Source organism: Nothobranchius furzeri, chromosome 3 (assembly GCF_043380555.1).
Source record: "Nothobranchius furzeri strain GRZ-AD chromosome 3, NfurGRZ-RIMD1, whole genome shotgun sequence".
In the NCBI taxonomy this organism is placed as follows: Eukaryota; Metazoa; Chordata; class Actinopteri; order Cyprinodontiformes; family Nothobranchiidae; genus Nothobranchius; species Nothobranchius furzeri.
The window spans coordinates 80,080,974-80,103,215 of NC_091743.1; the positions used below are offsets into that span (position 1 = coordinate 80,080,974).

Below are 22,242 nucleotides of genomic sequence, written 5' to 3' on the forward strand. Positions count from 1 at the left end.
TATTTTTTTACTGGGCATTATGAATGTAACTTTATCTTTCAAAGAGAAATCTGATGTCTGAAAATCTGAACTAGTCTTCACTGGTTAGTTTTTAGAAATTGACGGTTTTATTTATTCTGTATGTCACCATTATTGTTTACAGTCCATTCTTGGTAATGACCTCACATTAACATCTTTACTCACACTTTTTCCTTTCAGCTGTTAGAGAGGTAGAACATACCTGGTCTGACCTTGAGTCAGCTGGTTTTACAGATGGACATGGACAAGTCTTCATCACAATCAACTTCATCGGATGAGCCCATGTCTCCTAACTCTCGCCAGCTAGACGTGAGCATCAGGTGATGATGATGATGCGGATTTTCTTACAGAGCTCATATTAGATGTTGTTTTCTCCAGAAATGATGGTGTTTAGCAGCAGAAGATAGCTCACCAATACAAAGTTTTGTCCACATCAGTTCAGACTTTTTTAGAAAATGTGCTTGTTATGGAAATTTTATGTTTCATTACTTTGGTCCTATTAACAGATTTGTTGGCTTAATGTCCTGAAAGCACACACACACACACACACACACACACACACACACACTTATTATTGTCCTCTCATACTCACACACTCTCTCACACATGATCCACTCCCATTCCTTCCTTATCTTTTTCTTTAAATAAATTCTGTGACCAGATGTTTAGGGCATTTGCCCTGCGCACTTGCCACTAAATCATGATTTGGTTGTATGTCTGCCTCATTGTTTCTTGTCTCTTTTCTCTTCAACTCCAGGAAATGGGTTTATTGATAAACATATTGATAAAATCCATGACATTATTTGGTCCTTCGAGAGCTGGGGTCCCGTCACCTTGCAGCGCCAAGAACTGACGCCAGAGGACTGTCGACAACCTTAATCTCCTCCAGCGCTGAGTTTTGCTGGGGGGTTGGTGAGGTCTTGACGTTGCTAGGAGAAATGCGGATCTACGAACTCAAGCCCTGAAGTGGAGAGGTTTGGTGAGACAAGTTTGTTGTTTGTTTGTCTTTGTGGTACCGAGAGAAAATCCTAGGTGACCAGAGAATAAAGTGGTGTTGTCCACCGTGAATACGATGGTTTTGATGGGTTCTTTTGAATACTGTCTGTATTTGGCTTGGTTTTGCGCATTTTAGTCGAAATTAGAAATGCAACTCTGGTGTAAGAAATAAAGTAAACAGGTATGATAACTATTGATTTAAATTTTGGTGTTGTCCGCCGGAAGGGATGTTTTGACAGATTCTCTTAATGCTGTCTGAGTTTGGCTTGGGTTTTTGAGCATTTTAGACGGAGAAACAGAAATGTGCTCTGGTTGTCTGTGTTGTTGTTTGTTTGTCTTAGATGTTGTCTGCTTTAACTGTTGTTCGAACGGATGAGTGTCTGGACTTGCTTATTCTTGTAGAAAGAAGGATATTGCAACTCATTTGCACACGTCTCAAGTTGGTGGTCAGACTTTTAAACAGGTTGGCTGGTAAATGAGTCCCGCTGTGTTTAGACACACAGTTGGAGGGCAGATTCGTAAGCCTAAATCTCACCCCATGCCGAAGAAGAGACCGTGTGGTATCTATATGGGGGAATAAGAACTCACAGAATACCTTTTGGGTAAATATTGTACATTGATGGAAAAGTAAATCCAGGAAATGTGGAAATGATCTGAAAATTATCAGAGAATTGGTGGAAAACATGATTTTGATAATCGCTGACGTGTCACAAATGTATTATGCTTCCTCGTAACGTGTCACAAATGTATTATGCTTACGAGGAAGCACAGAGCAGTGGAGAGAAAAAAGGGTTGAAGATGTGAAACAGAGAGAGAGCACATCCAGGTAAAAAAAAACTGCAAACAACTGCTGCTGTGCTCTGAGCTAATATGGTCTTATCAATTGAGGCCTAAAGGCAACTTAAACTAGGCTTACGTCTCGGCCCGGCCGCTCCGGTCATCACAGGATGGTCGGCTAGCAGTGCCTACACCACGCTGAGGACAATCCAGGCTCTTCTCATGCATCGTTCCACAAATGTGGAATTACCTTCCAAGCACTACCAGAACTGCTGCTTCCTTTTCAATTTTCAAGAAACTCCTGAAGACCCTGCTCTTCAGAGAGCATCTTCTAAACTAGCACCATCCCTGCACCCCCCTACCCTCCACTTCTTTGTTCCCTCCTCGCAATGATTGATGTCAAGTTGTTGTTATTGTTGTTGTTAGCCTCAAGGGCAACATGCCGATTATCACTTGTAAGTCGCTTTGGACAAAAGCGTCTGCTAAATACATAAACATTACAGTGGACAGGTTCTCAAAATTGTTGTTTATTTATTCATTTTTTGCTATTAAGCACAGCTGTTGAAGACTTTATTGCAGGGGTGTCAAACTCATTTTAGCTCAGGGGCCACATTGAGGGAAATCTAGTCCCAAGTGGGCCGGACCAGTAAATTAAAAACAACTTCAGATTGTTTTCTTTGTTTTAAAACAATCGATATAAAAAAAGCTGGAGCCTGAGGACAGTGTATCCAAAATAGTACAAGTACAACACCTGAAGTGTACTTGAAAATTTGAAAAAAAAAAAAAAATTACTAAATAAAAAAAAACATTCCTTAGCGATTCAAAGAGCTTACAGATCACATGGCAAGATCAGTTTCATGCAGCACTTAAAGTATATTTGACTCATTTTACTTTACATCTTTTAGCTTTCACCAGCACATCAATATCAGAAGTCACATCCTGAGTGGCAGCTAACTTCAGGATGTGATTCAAGTTCTTGTGTGAGCCTTGAGCGCAGCTTTGTTTTATTTATACTCACTACAGAGGAAACTTGCTCACAAAGATAAGTTTATTTTCACTCTACATTGTAAAGTATGAAAATAAAGTTTACACAACCATCTCGCGGGCCGGATGTAACCCGTTTGCGGGCCGGGTTCGGCCCGCGGGCCGCATTTTTGACACCCCTGCTTTATTGCATTTGAGCCCCTCTATGTGGACTTTGGTAAGTCCAGCCAACATATTTCATGTTCAGAATACACGCTGTCCACTGTAGTGGACATGCAGTAAATTATATGCAAGTTATTAAATATTACAAAAATATTTGTTGAAATTTTTTTCATTCGCACATGAGGATAAATGAAAAACACTGTTAAATAATCATGGTTGAAGATTTCAAAATTCATGCATCAAAGGGTTAAGCACTGGCCAAATATTTAATTTCTGGTATTCTGGTGACTAATATGATTTGAACTATGAACTGTGTCACTTTTGGTGGCTGAAAGGGAAAGGGTTTTAGTGGAACCCCTCGATTTGAGAAATTGACTGTTTATCAGAACTTGGTAGTAAAAGAGAGCCCAATAAAAGCTGAGAGTGTATATTTTAGTTGAAATCTCTTGGACTGCGAGATTGACTGTGTGGTGAACCGTAATCCCAGACCAACAAAACTAGTGACTATTGTCAAATTGCATTTTATCTCCTTATTTTTGTTTTTTTAAATCTTTGTCTCTGAAGTTTAAAATCAAGACAAGGGAGTTTTCAGCAAATGACAATGGAGCCCGGGCAACAGCAGATTTGGTATGCAGTGCCTGTTGAAGTCGAAAACTGCATTTTGAACACTCTAAAAAATATTGGTCGTCATGAACTGAATCTCCTGGTGTCTGTCAAATGTAGGAACTTGTTCAGATTTCCGATTAGCGGACAGTGTGATCAGAACAAGGGGAGAAACTGTCTGGAAGTAAAATTAAAATGAGACAGCAGATTAAAGCTGTTGCAGGAAATTTGCATTTGATAAGTTTTAATTGTTTTAATTCTTCATGTATTCCCAGATTGGGAACTTTGAAATACTTTGACACAGAATGTCACGCTCCTCCGTGTCTGGGTTAAACAGCATTTAATAGTTAATAAACATTTTCTCAGTCTTTATTCTGCCTCTCCTGTCAGCTCTCATTCCTTATCTCCTTTTTCAACAAGGGAGCAGCTCTTGCCCTTGGCTATTGTTTTGTTTTTATTATTGCTAGATGAGCATTATAAGATGACACTTGTCCTACATGACCCTTAGATGTGACCAGAAGCTGGTTCAGATAACTCATGTTATATACGTTAAGTATCAGTTTGGACTGTTTATTGAATATTCCTACAATAAATTCTGTCAAAAATACACATCCCTACTGCAGACCAATCCCACCTCATGTAGTTCATATGCTGTATAATAAATCCACAGTGATGGTTATGGATAAATATCTGTACTAATGGTAATCTTTTTCCATTGTTTCCAGTTGACAAGCATATGGACCTATTGTTCGAGTCCGTGGTGGTGGATGCTCTACCATATCAGGAGTCTGTGGTGGTGGATGCTCTATCATATCAGGAGTCTGACTAAGTACCTGTGCCTGAACCGCTCTGTGTCTAGTTCAAAAGACCTGAAAGACCTGCTGTAAGCAGGCACAGGTTAAGATTTTAAAAGAACCTGTAAGGTGAGCAACACAACACAATATAAATCTTTATTATTATTGTACGCTTTACAGCTAGAATAAACTTGCATGCTCAGAAGCCACGTATGATTACATCGCCTACAGGTTGCCTGATGCTGAACTTCGGGCAGCTGCGTGTGACTGTACTCCCGTGGAACAACCGCCTGTGGGAGGAGTCGTTGTGTTGCTGTTAGGAGTTTGGGTCGGAGTCCTGGGTTTGCGTTCCCTTTAATCTCTTCCTTAGCCTTGCTAGTCACCATTGCAGAGCACCATGGAGAGGCTTACCTGAAAACTCTTCTCATGGGACAGGCACATCCTCACACACCTGTAACCCCATCCTTGAATAAAAGCTGGTAGCTGGTCACTCATCAGAGTGTTTTAACCCATATCTAGCCCATGACTCTGCCGTTTTTCAAACTTACGTTCTCATGTTCTATGCAGATCTATGGGAATTCTTTCCTTGAAGCTCCTGATCACACAACCATACTGGCAGTCGGCTTACCCACTACCTTCTGCTCACCCACTTGCAACTCATGCTGTCATTCTCCCAGACTTCTAGTTGTTTCTCCACCATTCTGCTGTCTCCCGTCTGCGCTACAATTTCAGACCGTAAGTACCTAAACTTTTCCTTTTGTAAGTCATTCTTTAGTCATTATTAACACTCAATTTTACCTCAGGGCCTTCTGATCTTTAAACACTAAAACCTGTGGCTCCATCTCTGTGGCGTTTCTCAGTCTCTGTAAGCTACCTGCACAGTCTAAGAAAAACCTGACCTGTTGACTCTTACTAACCTCTGCTCTTCCTCGCAGAAGCTTCTGGTTCCTGATCTCCAGCAGTTACCTCTTCAGTCATCTGTCAAACATTTTAATAAACTGTTTTTAGCTCATTTGTCTCCTGAGTTTCTCTGCATGAAGGTCAGGTTATTGCAAAAATCATGACATCAGCAATTACTTTGCACCACTCTGTTAAACAGCTGATATTAATTTCAAGTGTATCTTTAAAAATACATTGAATGTCAAAGTGAATGAAAGGCATCCATTCAGCTTTCGGTGTCTAATGCAGGATTTTATGGACAGGCACCAAAACAGGAAATTTATAAATTGAGATTTATTTACTAAATCAGGTAAACCATAATAAAATACTAATGTTTAAAGTCCGGAGGAGGGAGGAAGGCTTTATAGCAGGGGTATTCAATTCTAGTCCTGGATGGCTGGTATCCAGCACGTTTTAGTTGTTTCCCTGCTCCAACACACTTGAATCTGTGGTTGAATTACCTGTGCAGCAGCTCTGCAGAAGCCTGTTAATTATCTGCTGACTGAAATCAGGTGTGTTGAAACGGAGTTAAAACTAAAACGTGCTGGATACCGGCCCTCCAGGCCCAGAAGTAAATGCCCCTGCTTTATAGGCACAGAGAACTCCCATCAGGATCCTGGAGACGGCACAAGGAGATGACGACATGAGTGTGCCCTCCCAGATCACACCAATACCACCTGACCACATGGAGGCATGTGTCTGTAAGAAAGAAAAACTGGTGATGTATGAGATTAAACAAAAACTATGAACAAAATCAATTTTACAGTTGTTTAACCTGCTGAGCATTGTCTCCCCAAAGAGCTGCACGAAGGTGCAACTGGCTCAGAACCAGGGTGCTCCGTAATGCAGGTAGTCACCTCCTCCTGCTGACATCCGAGGATTGCCTACAACAAAGAGAAAACTGATATCAATAAGGAAATAATTAAATCAGAGCTAAAAGTTTAATTTTAGTGTGACGTTTCAGATTGTGGGAAATAAATGTGGACATTATGATTTTCAATTGTGGGGTCAGTACCTTGGGCGTTTCTCTGTAGCAACATTTTGTCTGGCTGACAATGAAGTAGAAAAGTCACCAGTTGAGGCAGAGTAAAGCTTGGTTTATGCTTGACGCATTCACTTTCCGCGCGGTGATGCGGCTCGCGGCTGGAACGCGCTTCACAACTCGCAGCGTTTATGGTTTGTGCGGTGAGCCAATATTCTCCCAAACTGAACGGGGCAGCATGGAGCTCTACGGCATGCATCCAACACTACACCATAGTAGAAGTAGAAATCACTGTTTACAACATGGTATTTCAGCATTTTTAACAGCGTCCTCGTCTTTTCCGACAGTGCGAGCTATTTCTCTCCAAGAATTATTAACAACATGTTGATCACGGTGATCTCTGAGAGCTGAATCATACAAATGTTTTTATTTACGAACCTCTGCCGTGCCGGTCCGCCATGTTTTTCCGCGTCCGACCGTCCGCGTGGTTAGAAATTTTCCGAGGTGCGCGTTGCGGAAATCTTGGGCCGTGCGGAGACGCGGTGGAGGGGCGTGGTTGTTAAAATGACGCAAAATGATGCAACTTTTCCGCGCGGAGCCGTGCGGACCTCGCGGACGCGTCAAGCATAAACCAACCTTTAGACTATATTACTCCAGCTAAGCTAAATGTAGCTAAACTAGACACTAGTCACCAGACTATGGTTACTATAGATTTACTAGAGAGTTACATCATATAATCCATTCGTTTCACTGAAAGAGGAGCAGGCAGAACTTGTTTAGCCCGTCCAAGTAACATGTAATAAAAAATACATGTATCTGTATGTAAATTTAGTTTAAATGTTTTCCCACAATAGCTCATGTAGATTCTGTCTGAGTTATACCATAAAAGTCCTGCAGTTCCACTAAAAGAGTATTTACCTTGTAGCGTTGTGGTTTTATCCTCTTTTATGAAAGAGGAACCATGCTACGTATTAATTCGGAATATTAATTTTTAATATTCAATAACCAAATTTTATATTGTTCAGAAGACTCAAAGGTTGTTTTCATCGATAAACTGCCGATAATATCTGAGTGTCTGTGTTTCAGTTCAATGAGGAAACCAGTTTGACGATTAAAAGTTTTAATTCTTCAAATTAAACTAATGATTTTGAAAATTGACAAACAGGAAATAACAATCACCTTGGCAACTTTGTGGGACAATCTTTAACAGCTGATATGCTGTTCTTGCTCAACTAGACCTACTGGGGAATTTATGAAGATTGAGAATGTTGTGAGTTGTGAGAGTGATATGATGTGATTATGGATGCGTGTGGGTGCAAAGTGTGGTGAGATGAGGTGAGATGGATGCGTGTGTGCATCTGATTTTGCTTCAGGAAGAAACAGGTGTCTGAGTGAAAAGTGATGGTTTGAATAAACTTAGGTTTAGTTGGAAAAAATGCATCCAAACGCTAAACACCGTGTGCTGTCTCACCGAACTCCTGTGGACCCTCTTTCGGATCCGGGCCTTGGAGGATGTTGTGGTTCATCCAGATGACACTTAACGGCTGACAGGAGACGTAGGTGTCGAACGGAACCGGTCCAGAGTTGCCCTCGGTACACGTTGATGGTAAAGCGTTTTGTCGACGCTCTTTCTTAAGTTAATTCACTCAGAAATCAACAGACTCGGTAATGAGTCTGCGTTAGAAGTCGCGATTCAGCTATTCTGCCTGGCTTGGCAGAAACAGCGTGAAAGGGGGGAAGAACGAGCCAACAGGCTCTGCCCCCCCTTTGGTTTTCAGGTCTGTTCTCTTTCGTTGTCCAACACGAACTGGAATCATAAGACTGAAACTTACCAAAAACCTTTCTCTTCTCAAAGCAAACGTGTGCGTCATCAAATGTGTCTGGAGTTTACTGTGGGAAGATGTGTGTGGGTGTGTGTGAATGTTTGTGTGCTGAAAGAGTGTGTGTGTGAAGGTCAGTAACAAACATTCTCAACATTATTTAAGAATGGATTCATTAATCCATTATAATTACCCAAAAGCATAAGAACCATTCATTTGATTAAACACATTTATAATGAGCAAAATGATAATGGTTACTTTAACATTAAAATCAAGAAAAAGAAGTTTAAACTTTATGTTTTGACTTGGTCTGGGTACAACTCATGGAAACACGTCTTCTGGTAGACTGCAGGTGGCTGATGTTATGGTTTCCTTCCAGACTCGCTGGCGTTCAGGTCTTAATCTGTGGGTGAAAGTTCTCAATGACCCAGCTTTGACCCAGCTGAGTCCAGCACCACCATTGTGCCAGAAAACCCATATTTCCTCATGTTACAACCTGCAAAACAGCCTGTTAGCTCAGCTTTCTGCTGCTTCCTCTGTAGCAAGTTAGCTGTACACAGGTTAGCTCTAATAGCTGCAAAGTCTCTGATGTTCCACAGGTTCCTGAAAAATTAGCAAACTTATTAACATAAACTGCATTAATTTATTCCATGAAACCAGTAATGAATATGTTAAGATGAGTTTTTAATACGTCTCTATGGAACAATAGACCATTGTCCTGAGGCTAGCACAATGGCTTGCTTAGCAGCTAGCTAGTGAGCTAGCATCTGGTTAAAACCAACTTAAAAAGTGGCTTAACTTACAGATTAACTAAGAAAAGATAAAATATATTATCAATACTCACTTTAGATCCTCAGTAGACACCACAGACAGCAGAAATAACCTGTTTGGGGCTCAAAATTCATGTTGTTGACCAGGTGGAAAAAAAATGTCTTGGAGGCTACATCACTTCCAGGTCACTGAACTGTCACTCAAGAGAAACCACTGTCCTATGGGAGAGGACTTCTCAGAAGTCCCACCCACCCGAAAGGGTTGTGTCAGAATTGCAACCAAAAACTCAGGGATTGCAAAGGAGAAAGCCAGACAGTGTAAGTGAAAATCTGGTAGTGAGAGCAAAGCTCTGAGCAGCGAGAACAAAACTAAGGAAATTGATAACAAAAACACATAGAGGCAAACAGAAAAAGGAAACATACTTTGTTACTCATTTTAAGAAGTTGATTCAGATAGGAAGTTTTACTTTTGAAACATGTTTTTTTTTCCTTTAGTCAATATTTTTGTTCTGTCAATTTCTTAATTTTTGTTTGACCGTCAAAGTGTTTTTCTTGATCATTTTAAGAATCTGATTCAGATCGTAAGTTTTTCTTTTGAAACCAATGTTTTTCTCTCAATGTCTTAAAATTTGTTTGCTCTCCAAAGTGTTTTTCTTGATCCTATTGGCACAAAACTAATCCCATAAAAGTCGGCTATAAAAAGTGAAAAAGTCACATAGTGTACGGCCGGCTTTAATCATATGATTGTGAAGTAAGCCACAGAGCTCTTCCTCTTGAGTAGGAGTGTGGTTATCGCTTTGGGTGCAGGAGATCCTGGCTTCAAATCCCAGGTGAGCCCATCTTTCAGTGCTAAAAAGTACTTGTTCTGAAGTCGCTTAAAATATTTGAACAGTAGGTTAGTGAAAGATCTCCACGTTTGCTAGTTGGTAATACCAGATGAAAAGGTCATCCCTGAGTTTCATGAATTTTGAAGACATATACAAGAGGGTCATTGGTCTAGGAGTATGATTCTCGCTTTGGGTGCGAGAGGTCCCGGGTTCAAATCCCGGACGAGCCCTACATAAACTCTTTGTTGAGATGTGTTCTTGCCAAGTATGAATAAGACATAAATGAAGTGGGAAAAAAATCTGACAAGTTGGGGATTCCTTCACACACAGCCTATTATTCATTTGATAAATACCCAGGAAAAACATTCTCTTTCCGCCGACTCCCAATTATATTGAACCCACAGAACTTTAACATGAACAGTCGGTTAGTGAAAGATCTCCACGTTTGCTGGTAGATAATACCAGATGAAAAGGTCACCCTTGAGTTTCATTATTTTTGAAGTCTAAAACAAGAGGCTCGTTGGTCTAGGAGTATAGTTATCTCTTTGGGTGCAATAAATACTGGGTTCAAATCCCAGACAAGCCCAGCTTTTATTGCTAAAAAGTACTTGTTCTAAAGTCACTTAATATAAATAATAAAGGTAAAATGAGGAGAATTATTTTTAACCATAGAGCAACTCAATCATTTGTAACACAACCTCACTCAAACATGAATTCTTCCCTTAACCAAATCTTGTTTATGTACCAACCCTTTAGTGTTTTAAATCTACTGTGTACTAAAAATCAAAGCGTAAGGACAAATTGTTCTTGTTACATACACGAGCATAACAGATACACTCAATGTCATGGAAATCTTGACAATGATCCTCAAAGGATTGCCATGTTGATTGAAAATAACAAGGTCACTAGCTGGTTGTCAAAAATACTAACTAAATCAACAATACAAAATGAAACATAGCCTCTTTTTTATCTTAGGACAACATAATAAACTGTGGAAGTTTTGGCTTGAATTTTTTAGTTTCCTGATGAACTTATATTTATAAATGTAGCTTGTTGGTCTAGGAGTATCATTCTCGCTTAGGGTGTGAGAGGTCCCGGGTTCAAATCCCGGACGAGCCCAAGATACAATCATTGTTGAGATGTGTGTTTGCCAAGTATGATTTACACATCAATCAAGTGAAACAACAACCTGACAAGTTGGGGGTTTCTTCACACACAGCCTGTTATTCATTTGATAAAGACCCAGGAAAAACATTCTCTTTCTGCCGCCTCCTAATTATATTGAACCCACAGAACTTTAACATGAACAGTCGGTTAGTGAAAGATCTCCACGTTTGCTGGTAGATAATACCAGATGAAAAGGTCACCCTTGAGTTTCATTATTTTTGAAGTCTAAAAAAAGAGGCTCGTTAGTCTAGGGGTATGGTTATCTCTTTGGGTGCAAGAAATACTGGGTTCAAATCACAGACAAGCCCAGCTTTCATTGCTAAAAAGTACTTGTTCTAAAGTCACTTAATATAAATAATAAAGGTAAAATGAGGAGAATTATTTTTAACCATAGAGCAACTCAATCATTTGCAACACAACCTCACTCAAACATGAATTCTTCCCTCAACCAAATCTTGTTTACGTACCAACCCTTTAGTGTTTTAAATCTACTGTGAACTAAAAATCAAAGAGTAAGGACCTCATGTTCTTGTTACATACATGAGCATAACATATACACTCAATGTCATGGAAATCTTGATAATGATCCTCAAAGGATTGCCATGTTGATTGAAAAGAACAAGGTTACTAGCTGGTTGTCAAAAATACTGACTAAATCAACAATGCAAAATGAAACAGCCTCTTTTTTATCTTAGGACAACATAATAAACTGTGGAAGTTATGGCTTGAATTTTTTAGTTTCCTGATGAACTTATATTTATAAATGTGGCTCGTTGGTCTAGGAGTATGATTCTCGCTTAGGGTTCGAGATGTCCCGGGTTCAAATCCCGGACGAGCTCAAGATACAATCACTGTTGAGATGTGTGTTTCCCAAGTATGACAAGCACATCAATCAAATGAAAGGACAACCTGACTAGTTGGGGTTTTCTTGACACACAGCCTATTATTCATTTGATAAAGACCCAAGAAAAACATTCTCTTTAAGCCAACTCCCAATTATATTGAACCCACTGAACTTTAACTTGAACAGTAGGTTAGTGAAAGATCTCCACATTTGCTATTTGGTAATACCAGATGAAAAGGTCATCCCTGAGTTTCATGAATTTTGAAGACATATACAAGAGGGTCATTGGTCTAGGAACATGGTTATCGCTTTGGGTGCAAGAGATACGGGGTTCAAATCCCAGTCGAGCACAGCCTTCATTGCTAGAAAGTACTTGTTCTGAAGTCACTTAATATAAATAAAGGGCAATTGAGGAGAATGAGTTCTATTCAAAGAGGAACTCAATCATTTGCAACACAACCTCACTCAAACATTAATTTTTTCCCTCAACTAAATCTTGTTTCTATGCCAACTCTTTAGGTTTTTTAAATCTACTGTGTACTAAAAATCAAAGAGTAAGGAAAAAATGTTATTGATACATACACGAGCTTAACAGATAACCACAATGTCATGGAAATCTTGACAATGATCCTCAAAGGATTGCCATGTTGATTGAAAAGAACAAGGTCATTAGCTGGTTGTCAAAAATACTAACTAAATCAACAATCCAAAATGAAACATAGCCTCTTTTTTATCTTAGGACAATATAATAAACTGTGGAAGTTTTGGCTTGAATTTTTTAGTTTCCTGGAGAACTTATCATTAATAACGTGGCTCGTTGGTCTAGGAGTATGATTCTCGCTTAGGGTGCGAGAGGTCCCGGGTTCAAATCCCGGATGAGCCCAAGATACAATCATTGTTGAGAGGTGTGTTTGCCAAGAATGATTTACACATCAATCAAGTGAAATAACAACCTGACAAATTGGGGTTTTCTTCACACAGCCTATTATTCATTTGATGAAGACCCAAGAAAAACATTCTCTTTAAGCCAACTCCCAATTATATTGAACCCACTGAACTTTAACTTGACCAGTAGGTTAGTGAAAGACTCTCCACATTTGCTATTTGGTAATACCAGATCAAAATGTCATCCCTTAGTTTCATACATTTTGAAGAGTTATACAAGAGGCTCGTTGGTCTAGGAGTATGATTCTCGCTTTGGGTGCGAGAGGTCCCGGGTTCAAATCCCGGACGAGCCCTAGATAAACTCTTTGTTGAAATGTGTTCTTGCCAAGTATGAATAAGACATAAATGAAGTGGAAAAAAAACCTGACAAGTTGGGGTTTCCTTCACACACAGCCTATAATTCATTTGATAAAGACCCAGGAAAATCATTCTCTTTCTGCCGACTCCTAATTATATTGAACCCACAGAACTTTAACATGAACAGTCGGTTAGTGAAAGATCTCCACGTTTGCTGGTAGATAATACCAGATGAAAAGGTCACCCTTGAGTTTCATTATTTTTGAAGTCTAAAACAAGAGGCTCGTTGGTCTAGGATTATGGTTATCTCTTTGTTTGCAAGAAATACTGGGTTCAAATCCCAGACAAGCCCAGCTTTCATTGCTAAAAAGTACTTGTTCTAAAGTCACTTAATATAAATAATAAAGGTAAAATGAGGAGAATTATTTTTAACCATAGAGCAACTCAATCATTTGCAACACAACCTCACTCAAACATGAATTCTTCCCTCAACCAAATCTTGTTTATGTACCAACCCTTTAGTGTTTTAAATCTACTGTGAACTAAAAATCAAAGAGTAAGGACCTCATGTTCTTGTTACGTACATGAGCATAACATGTACACTCAGTGTCATGGAAATCTTGATAATGATCCTCAAAGGATTGCCATGTTGATTGAAAAGAACAAGGTTACTAGCTGGTTGTCAAAAATACTAACTAAATCAAAATACAAAATGAAACATAGCCTCTTTTTTATCTTAGGACAACATAATAAACTGTGGAAGTTATTGCTTGAATTTTTTAGTTTCCTGATGAACTTATATCTATAAATGTGGCTCGTTGGTCTAGGAGTATGATTCTCGCTTAGGGTGCGAGAGGTCCCGGGTTCAAATCCCGGACGAGCTCAAGATACAATCATTGTTGAGATGTGTGTTTCCCAAGTATGATAAGCACATAAATCAAATGAAAGGACAACCTGACTATTTGGGGTTTTCTTGACACACAGCCTATTATTCATTTGATGAACACCCAAGAAAAAGATTCTCTTTAAGCCAACTCCCAATTATATTGAACCCACTGAACTTTAATTTGACCAGTAGGTTAGTGAAAGACTCTCCACATTTGCTATTTGGTAATACCAGATAAAAATGTCATCCCTGAGTTTCATACATTTTGAGGAGTTATACAAGAGGCTCGTTGGTCTAGGAGTATGATTCTCGCTTTGGGTGCGAGAGGTCCCGGGTTCAAATCCCTGACGAGCCCTAGATAAACTCTTTGTTGAAATGTGTTCTTGCCAAGTATGAATAAGACATAAATGAAGTGGAAAAGAAAACTGACAAGTTGGGGTTTCCTTCACACACAGCCTATTATTCATTTGATAAAGACCCAAGAAAAACATTCTCTCAAGCCAACTCCCAATTATATTGAACCCACTGAACTTTAACTTGAACAGTAGGTTAGTGAAAGATCTCCACGTTTGCTAGTTGGTAATACCAGATGAAAAGGTCATCCCTGAGTTTCATGAATTTTGAAGACATATACAAGAGGGTCATTGGTCTAGGAACAAGGTTATCGCTTTGGGTGCAAGAGATACGGGGTTCAAATCCCAGTCGAGCACAGCCTTCATTGCTAGAAAGTACTTGTTCTGAAGTCACTTAATATAAATAAAGGGCAATTGAGGAGAATGAGTTCTATTCAAAGAGGAACTCAATCATTTGCAACACAACCTCACTCAAACATTAATTTTTTCCCTCAACTAAATCTTGTTTCTATGCCAACTCTTTAGGTTTTTTAAATCTACTGTGTACTAAAAATCAAAGAGTAAGGACAAAATGTTCTTGTTACATACACGAGCTTAACAGATACACTCAATATCATGGAAATCTTGACAATGATCCTCAAAGGATTGCCATGTTGATTGAAAAGAACAAGGTTACTAGCTGGTTGTCAAAAATACTAACTAAATCAACAATACAAAATGAAACATAGCCTCTTTTTTATCTTAGGACAACATAATAAACTGTGGAAGTTTTGGCTTGAATTTTTTAGTTTCCTGGAGAACCTGTCATTAATAACGTGGCTCGTTGGTCTAGGAGTATGATTCTCGCTTAGGGTGCGAGAGGTCCCGTGTTCAAATCCCGGACGAGCCCAAGATACAATCAATGTTGAGATGTGTGTTTGCCAAGTGTGATTTACACATCAATCAAGTGAAAGAACAACCTGACAAGTTGGGGTTTTCTTCACACAGCCTATTATTCATTTGATGAAGACCCAAGAAAAACATTCTCTTTAAGCCAACTCACAATTATATTGAACCCACTGAACTTTAACTTGACCAGTAGGTTAGTGAAAGACTCTCCACATTTGCTATTTGGTAATACCAGATCAAAATGTCATCCCTGAGTTTCATACATTTTGAAGAGTTATACAAGAGGCTCGTTGGTCTAGGAGTATGATTCTCGCTTTGGGTGCTAGAGGTCCCGGGTTCAAATCCCTGATGAGCCCTAGATAAACTCTTTGTTGAAATGTGTTCTTGCCAAGTATGAATAAGACATAAATGAAGTGGAAAAGAAAACTGACAAGTTGGGGTTTCCTTCACACACAGCCTATTATTCATTTGATAAAGACCCAGGAAAATCATTCTCTTTCCGTCGACTCCCAATTATATTGAACCCACAGAACTTTAACATGAACAGTCGGTTAGTGAAAGATCTCCACGTTTGCTGGTAGATAATACCAGATGAAAAGGTCACCCTTGAGTTTCATTATTTTTGAAGTCTAAAACAAGAGGCTCGTTGGTCTAGGAGTATGGTTATCTCTTTGGGTGCAAGAAATACTGGGTTCAAATCCCAGACAAGCCCAGCTTTCATTGCTAAAAAGTACTTGTTCTAAAGTCACTTAATATAAATAATAAAGGTAAAATGAGGAGAATTATTTTTAACTATAGAGCAACTCAATCATTTGCAACACAACCTCACTCAAACATGAATTCTTCCCTCAACCAAATCTTGTTTATGAACCAACCCTTTAGTGTTTTAAATCTACTGTGAACTAAAAATAGAAGAGTAAGGACCTCATGTTCTTGTTACATACATGAGCATAACATATACACTCAGTGTCATGGAAATCTTGATAATGATCCTCAAAGGATTGCCATGTTGATTGAAAAGAACAAGGTTACTATCTGGTTGTCAAACATACTAACTAAATCAACAATACAAAATTAAACATATCCTCTTTTTTATCTTAGGACAACATAATAAACTGTGGAAGTTATAGCTTGAATTTTTTAGTTTCCTGGAGAACCTATCATTACTAATGTGGATTGTTGGTCTAGGAGTATGATTCTCGCTTAGGGTGCGAGAGGTCCCGGGTTCAAATCCCGGACGAGCCCAAGATACAATCATTGTTGAGATGTGTGTTTCCCAAGTATGATAAGCACATCAATCAAATGAAAGGACAACCTGGCTAGTTGGGGTTTTCTTGACACACAGCCTATTATTCATTTGATAAAGACCCAAGAAAAACATTCTCTTTAAGCCAACTCCCAATTATATTGAACCCACTGAACTTTAACTTGAACAGTAGGTTAGTGAAAGATCTCCACGTTTGCTAGTTGGTAATACCAGATGAAAAGGTCATCCCTGAGTTTCATGAATTTTGAGGACATATACAAGAGGGTCATTGGTCTATGAACATGGTTATCGCTTTGTGTGCAAGAGATACGGGGTTCAAATCCCAGTCGAGTACAGCCTTCATTGCTAGAAAGTACTTGTTCTGAAGTCACTTAATATAAATAAAGGGCAATTGAGGAGAATGAGTTCTATTCAAAGAGGAACTCAATCATTTGCAACACAACCTCACTCAAACATTAATTTTTTCCCTCAACTAAATCTTGTTTCTATGCCAACTCTTTAGGTTTTTTAAATCTACTGTGTACTAAAAATCAAAGAGTAAGGACAAAATGTTCTTGTTACATACACGAGCTTAACAGATACACTCAATATCATGGAAATCTTGACAATGATCCTCAAAGGATTGCCATGTTGATTGAAAAGAACAAGGTTACTAGCTGGTTGTCAAAAATACTAACTAAATCAACAATGCAAAATGAAACAGCCTCTTTTTTATCTTAGGACAACATAATAAACTGTGGAAGTTATGGCTTGAATTTTTTAGTTTCCTGATGAACTTATATTTATAAATGTGGCTCGTTGGTCTAGGAGTATGATTCTCGCTTAGGGTTCGAGATGTCCCGGGTTCAAATCCCGGACGAGCTCAAGATACAATCACTGTTGAGATGTGTGTTTCCCAAGTATGATAAGCACATCAATCAAATGAAAGGACAACCTGACTAGTTGTGGTTTTCTTGACACACAGCCTATTATTCATTTGATAAAGACCCAAGAAAAACATTCTCTTTAAGCCAACTCCCAATTACAGGTGCTGGCCAGTAAATTAGAATATCATCAAAAGGTTGAAAATATTTCAGTAATTCCATTCAAAACGTGAAACTTGTACATTATATTCATGCAATGCACACAGACCAATGTATTTCCAATGTTCATTACATTTAAATTTGATATTCCTAAGTGACAACTAATGAAAACTCCAAATTTGGTATCTCAAAAAATTAGAATATTCTGAAAAGGCTGAATATAGAAGACACCTGCTGCCACTCTAATCAGCTGATTTACTCAAAACACCTGCAAAGGCCTTTAAAAGGTCCCTCAGTCTTGTTTTGAAGGCACCACAATCATGGGGAAGACTTCTGACTTAACAGCTGTCCAAAAGACAATCATTGACACCTTGCACAAGGAGGGCAAGACACAAAAGGTGATTGCTAAAGAAGCTGGCTGTTCGCAGAGCTCTGTGTCCAAGCACATTAACAGACAGGCGAAGGGACGGAAAAAATGTGGTAGAAAAAAGTGTACAAGCTCTAGGGATAACCGCACCCTGCAGAGAATTGTGACGACAAACCCATTCAAAAATGTGGGGGAGATCCACAAAGAGTGGACTGCAGCTGGAGTCAGCGCTTCAAGAACCACCACGAGGAGACTCATGAAAGACATGGGATTCAGGTGTCGCATTCCGTGTGTCAAGCCACTCTTGAACATGAAACAGCGCAAGAAGCGTCTCGCCTGGGCCAAGGACAAAAAGGACTGGACTGATGCTGAGTGGTCCAAAGTTATGTTTTCTGATGAAAGCAAGTTCTGCATTTCCTTTGGAAATCAAGGACCCAGAGTCTGGAGGAAGAGCGGAGAAGCACAGAATCCACGTTGCATGAGGTCCAGTGTAAAGTTTCCACCGTCAGTGATGGTGTGGGGTGCCATGTCATCTGCCGGTGTTGGCCCACTCTGTTTCCTGAGGTCCAGGGTCAATGCAGCCGTCTACCAGGAAGTTTTAGAGCACTTCATGCTTCCTGCTGCTGACCAACTTTATGGGGATGCAGACTTCACCTTTCAACAGGACTTGGCACCTGCACACAGTGCCAAAACCACCAGCACCTGGTTCAAGGACCATGGTATCCCTGTCCTTGATTGGCCAGCAAACTCGCCTGACCTTAACCCCATAGAAAATCTATGGGGTATTGTGAAGCGGAGGATGCAATACGCTAGACCCAACAATGCAGAGGAGCTGAAGACGACTATCAGAGCAACCTGGGCTCTCATAACATCTGAGCAGTGCCACAGACTGATCGAGTCCATGCCACGCCGCATTACTGCAGTTATTGAGGCAAAAGGAGCCCCGACTAAGTATTGAGTGCTATACATGCACATTCTTTTCATGTTCATTCTTTTCAGTTGGCCAACATTAGAGAAACAAACATTTTTTCATTGGCCTTTAGAATATTCTAATTTTCTGAGATACCAGATTTGATGTTTTCATTGGTTGTCACCTATAAATATCAAAATTAAACGTAATAAACATCGGAAATACATTGGTCTGTGTGCATTGCATGAATATAATGTACAAGTTTCACGTTTTGAATGGAATTACTGAAATATTTTAAACCTTTTGATGATATTCTAATTTACTGGCCAGCACCTGTATATTGAACCCACTGAACTTTAACTTGAACAGTAGGTTAGTGAAAGATCTCCACATTTGCTATTTGGTAATACCAGATGAAAAGGTCATCCCTGAGTTTCATGAATTTTGAAGACATATACAAGAGGGTCATTGGTCTAGGAACATGGTTATCGCTTTGGGTGCAAGAGATACGGGGTTCAAATCCCAGTCGAGTACAGCCTTCATTGCCAGAAAGTACTTGTTCTGAAGTCACTTAATATAAATAAAGGGCAATTGAGGAGAATGAGTTCTATTCAAAGAGGAACTCAATCATTTGCAACACAACCTCACTCAAACGTTCATTTTTTCCCTCAACTAAATCTTGTTTCTATGCCAACTCTTTAGGTTTTTTAAATCTACTGTGTACTAAAAATCAAAGAGTAAGGAAAAAATGTTCTTGATACATACACGAGCTTAACAGATAACCTCAATGTCATGGAAATCTTGACAATGATCCTCAAAGGATTGCCATGTTGATTGAAAAGAACAAGGTCATTAGCTGGTTGTCAAAAATACTAACTAAATCAACAATACAAAATCAAACATAGCCTCTTTTTTATCTTAGGACAACATAATGAACTGTGGAAGTTTTGGCTTGAATTTTTTAGTTTCCTGGAGAACTTATCATTAATAACGTGGCTCGTTGGTCTAGGAGTATGATTCTCGCTAAGGGTGTGAGAGGTCCCGGGTTCAAATCCTGGACGAGCCCAAGTTACAATCATTGTTGAGATGTGTGTTTGCCAAGTATGATTTACACATCAATCAAGTGAAAGAACAACCTGACAAGTTGGGGTTTTCTTCACACAGCCTATTATTCATTTGATGAAGACCCAAGAAAAACATTCTCTTTAAGCCAACTCACAATGATATTGAACCCACTGAACTTTAACTTGAACAGTAGGTTAGTGAAAGATCTCCACGTTTGCTACTTGGTAATACCAGATGAAAAGGTCATCCCTGAGTTTCATGAATTTTGAAGACATATATAAGAGGGTCATTGGTCTAGGAACATGGTTATCGCTTTGGGTGCAAGAGATACGGGGTTCAAATCCCAGTCGAGCACAGCCTTCATTGCTAGAAAGTACTTGTTCTGAAGTCACTTAATATAAATAAAGGGCAATTGAGGAGAATGAGTTCTATTCAAAGAGGAACTCAATCATTTGCAACACAACCTCACTCAAACATTAATTTTTTCCCTCAACTAAATCTTGTTTCTATGCCAACTCTTTAGGTTTTTTAAATCTACTGTGTACTAAAAATCAAAGAGTAAGGACAAAATGTTCTTGTTACATACATGAGCATAACAGATACACACAATGTCATGGAAATCTTGACAATGATCCTCAAAGGATTGCCATGTTGATTGAAAAGAACAAGGTTACTAGCTGGTTGTCAAAAATACTAACTAAATCAACAATACAAAATTAAACATAGCCTCTTTTTTATCTTAGGACAACATAATAAACTGTGGAAGTTTTGGCTTGAATTTTTTAGTTTCCTGGAGAATTTATCATAAATAACGTGGCTCGTTGGTCTAGGAGTATGATTCTCGCTTAGGGTGCGAGAGGTTCCGTGTTCAAATCCCGGACGAGCCCAAGATACAATCATTGTTGAGATGTGTGTTTCCCAAGTATGATAAGCACATCAATCAAATGAAAGGACAACCTGACTAGTTTAGGTTTTCTTGACACACAGGCTATTATTCATTTGATAAAGACCCAAGAAAAACATTCTCTTTAAGCCAACTCCCAATTATATTGAACCCACTGAACTTTAACTTGAACAGTAGGTTAGTGAAAGATCTCCACGTTTGCTACTTGGTAATACCAGATGAAAAGGTCATCCCTGAGTTTCATGAATTTTGAAGACATATACAAGAGGGTCATTGGTCTAGGAACATGGTTATCGCTTTGGGTGCAAGAGATACGGGGTTCAAATCCCAGTTGAGCACAGCCTTCATTGCTAGAAAGTAGTTGTTCTGAAGTCACTTAATATAAATAAAGGGCAATTGAGGAGAATGAGTTCTATTCAAAGAGGAACTCAATCATTTGCAACACAACCTCACTCAAACATTATTTTTTCCCTCAACTAAATCTTGTTTCTATGCCAACTCTTTAGGTTTTTTAAATCTACTGTGTACTAAAAATCAAAGAGTAAGGACAAAATGTTCTTGTTACATACACGAGCATAACAGATACACTCAATGTCATGGAAATCTTGACAATGATCCTCAAAGGATTGCCATGTTGATTGAAAAGAACAAGGTTACTAGCTGGTTGTCAAAAATACTAACTAAATCAACAATACAAAATGAAACATAGCCTCTTTTTTTATCTTAGGTCAACATAATAAACTGTGGAAGTGTTGGCTTGAATTTTTTAGTTTCCTGATGAACTTATATTTATAAATGTAGCTTGTTGGTCTAGGAGTATGATTCTCGCTTAGGGTGCAAGAGGTCCCGGGTTCAAATCCCGGACGAGCCCAAGATACAATCATTGTTGAGATGTGTGTTTCCCAAGTATGATAAGCACATCAATCAAATGAAAGGACAACCTGACTAGTTTAGGTTTTCTTGACACACAGGCTATTATTCATTTGATAAAGACCCAAGAAAAACATTCTCTTTAAGCCAACTCCCAATTATATTGAACCCACTGAACTTTAACTTGAACAGTAGGTTAGTGAAAGACTCTCCACATTTGCTATTTGGTAATACCAGATCAAAATGTCATCCCTGAGTTTCATACATTTTGAAGAGTTATACAAGAGGCTCGTTGGTCTAGGAGTATGATTCTCGCTTTGGGTGCGAGAGGTCCCGGGTTCAAATCCCGGACGAGCCCTAGATAAACTCTTTGTTGAAATGTGTTCTTGCCAAGTATGAAAAAGACATAAATGAGGTGGAAAAAAAACCTGACAAGTTGGGGTTTCCTTCACACACAGCCTATTATTCATTTGATAAAGACCCAGGAAAATCATTCTCTTTCCGCCGACTCCCAATTATATTGAACCCACAGAACTTTAACATGAACAGTCGGTTAGTGAAAGATCTCCACGTTTGCTGGTAGATAATACCAGATGAAAAGGTCACCCTTGAGTTTCATTATTTTTGAAGTCTAAAACAAGAGGCTCGTTGGTCTAGGAGTATGGTTATCTCTTTGGGTGCAAGAAATACTGGGTTCAAATCACAGACAAGCCCAGCTTTCATTGCTAAAAAGTACTTGTTCTAAAGTCACTTAATATAAATAATAAAGGTAAAATGAGGAGAAT

General features: G+C 39.0%; 1 long non-coding RNA gene and 4 other non-coding genes across 5 annotated transcripts; all 5 read left to right on the forward strand.

The window, feature by feature from the left end:
* The first annotated feature begins 4,685 nt into the window (after positions 1 to 4,685).
* On the forward strand, positions 4,686 to 6,462 carry LOC129155827 (uncharacterized). The gene is made up of 3 exons (XR_011520234.1): positions 4,686 to 5,069; positions 5,138 to 5,199; positions 5,270 to 6,462. It is a non-coding gene; the product is annotated as an uncharacterized lncRNA (long non-coding RNA).
* A 6,032-nt stretch (positions 6,463 to 12,494) lies between these two features.
* Positions 12,495 to 12,566, forward strand: trnap-agg (transfer RNA proline (anticodon AGG)). Its single transcript has one exon. It is a non-coding gene; the product is annotated as a tRNA-Pro (tRNA).
* A 283-nt stretch (positions 12,567 to 12,849) lies between these two features.
* On the forward strand, positions 12,850 to 12,921 carry trnap-ugg (transfer RNA proline (anticodon UGG)). Its single transcript has one exon. It is a non-coding gene; the product is annotated as a tRNA-Pro (tRNA).
* An 816-nt stretch (positions 12,922 to 13,737) lies between these two features.
* trnap-agg (transfer RNA proline (anticodon AGG)) lies at positions 13,738 to 13,810 on the forward strand. The gene has a single exon. It is a non-coding gene; the product is annotated as a tRNA-Pro (tRNA).
* Positions 13,811 to 21,743: 7,933 nt separating this feature from the next.
* On the forward strand, positions 21,744 to 21,815 carry trnap-ugg (transfer RNA proline (anticodon UGG)). Its single transcript has one exon. It is a non-coding gene; the product is annotated as a tRNA-Pro (tRNA).
* Positions 21,816 to 22,242: the final 427 nt, after the last annotated feature.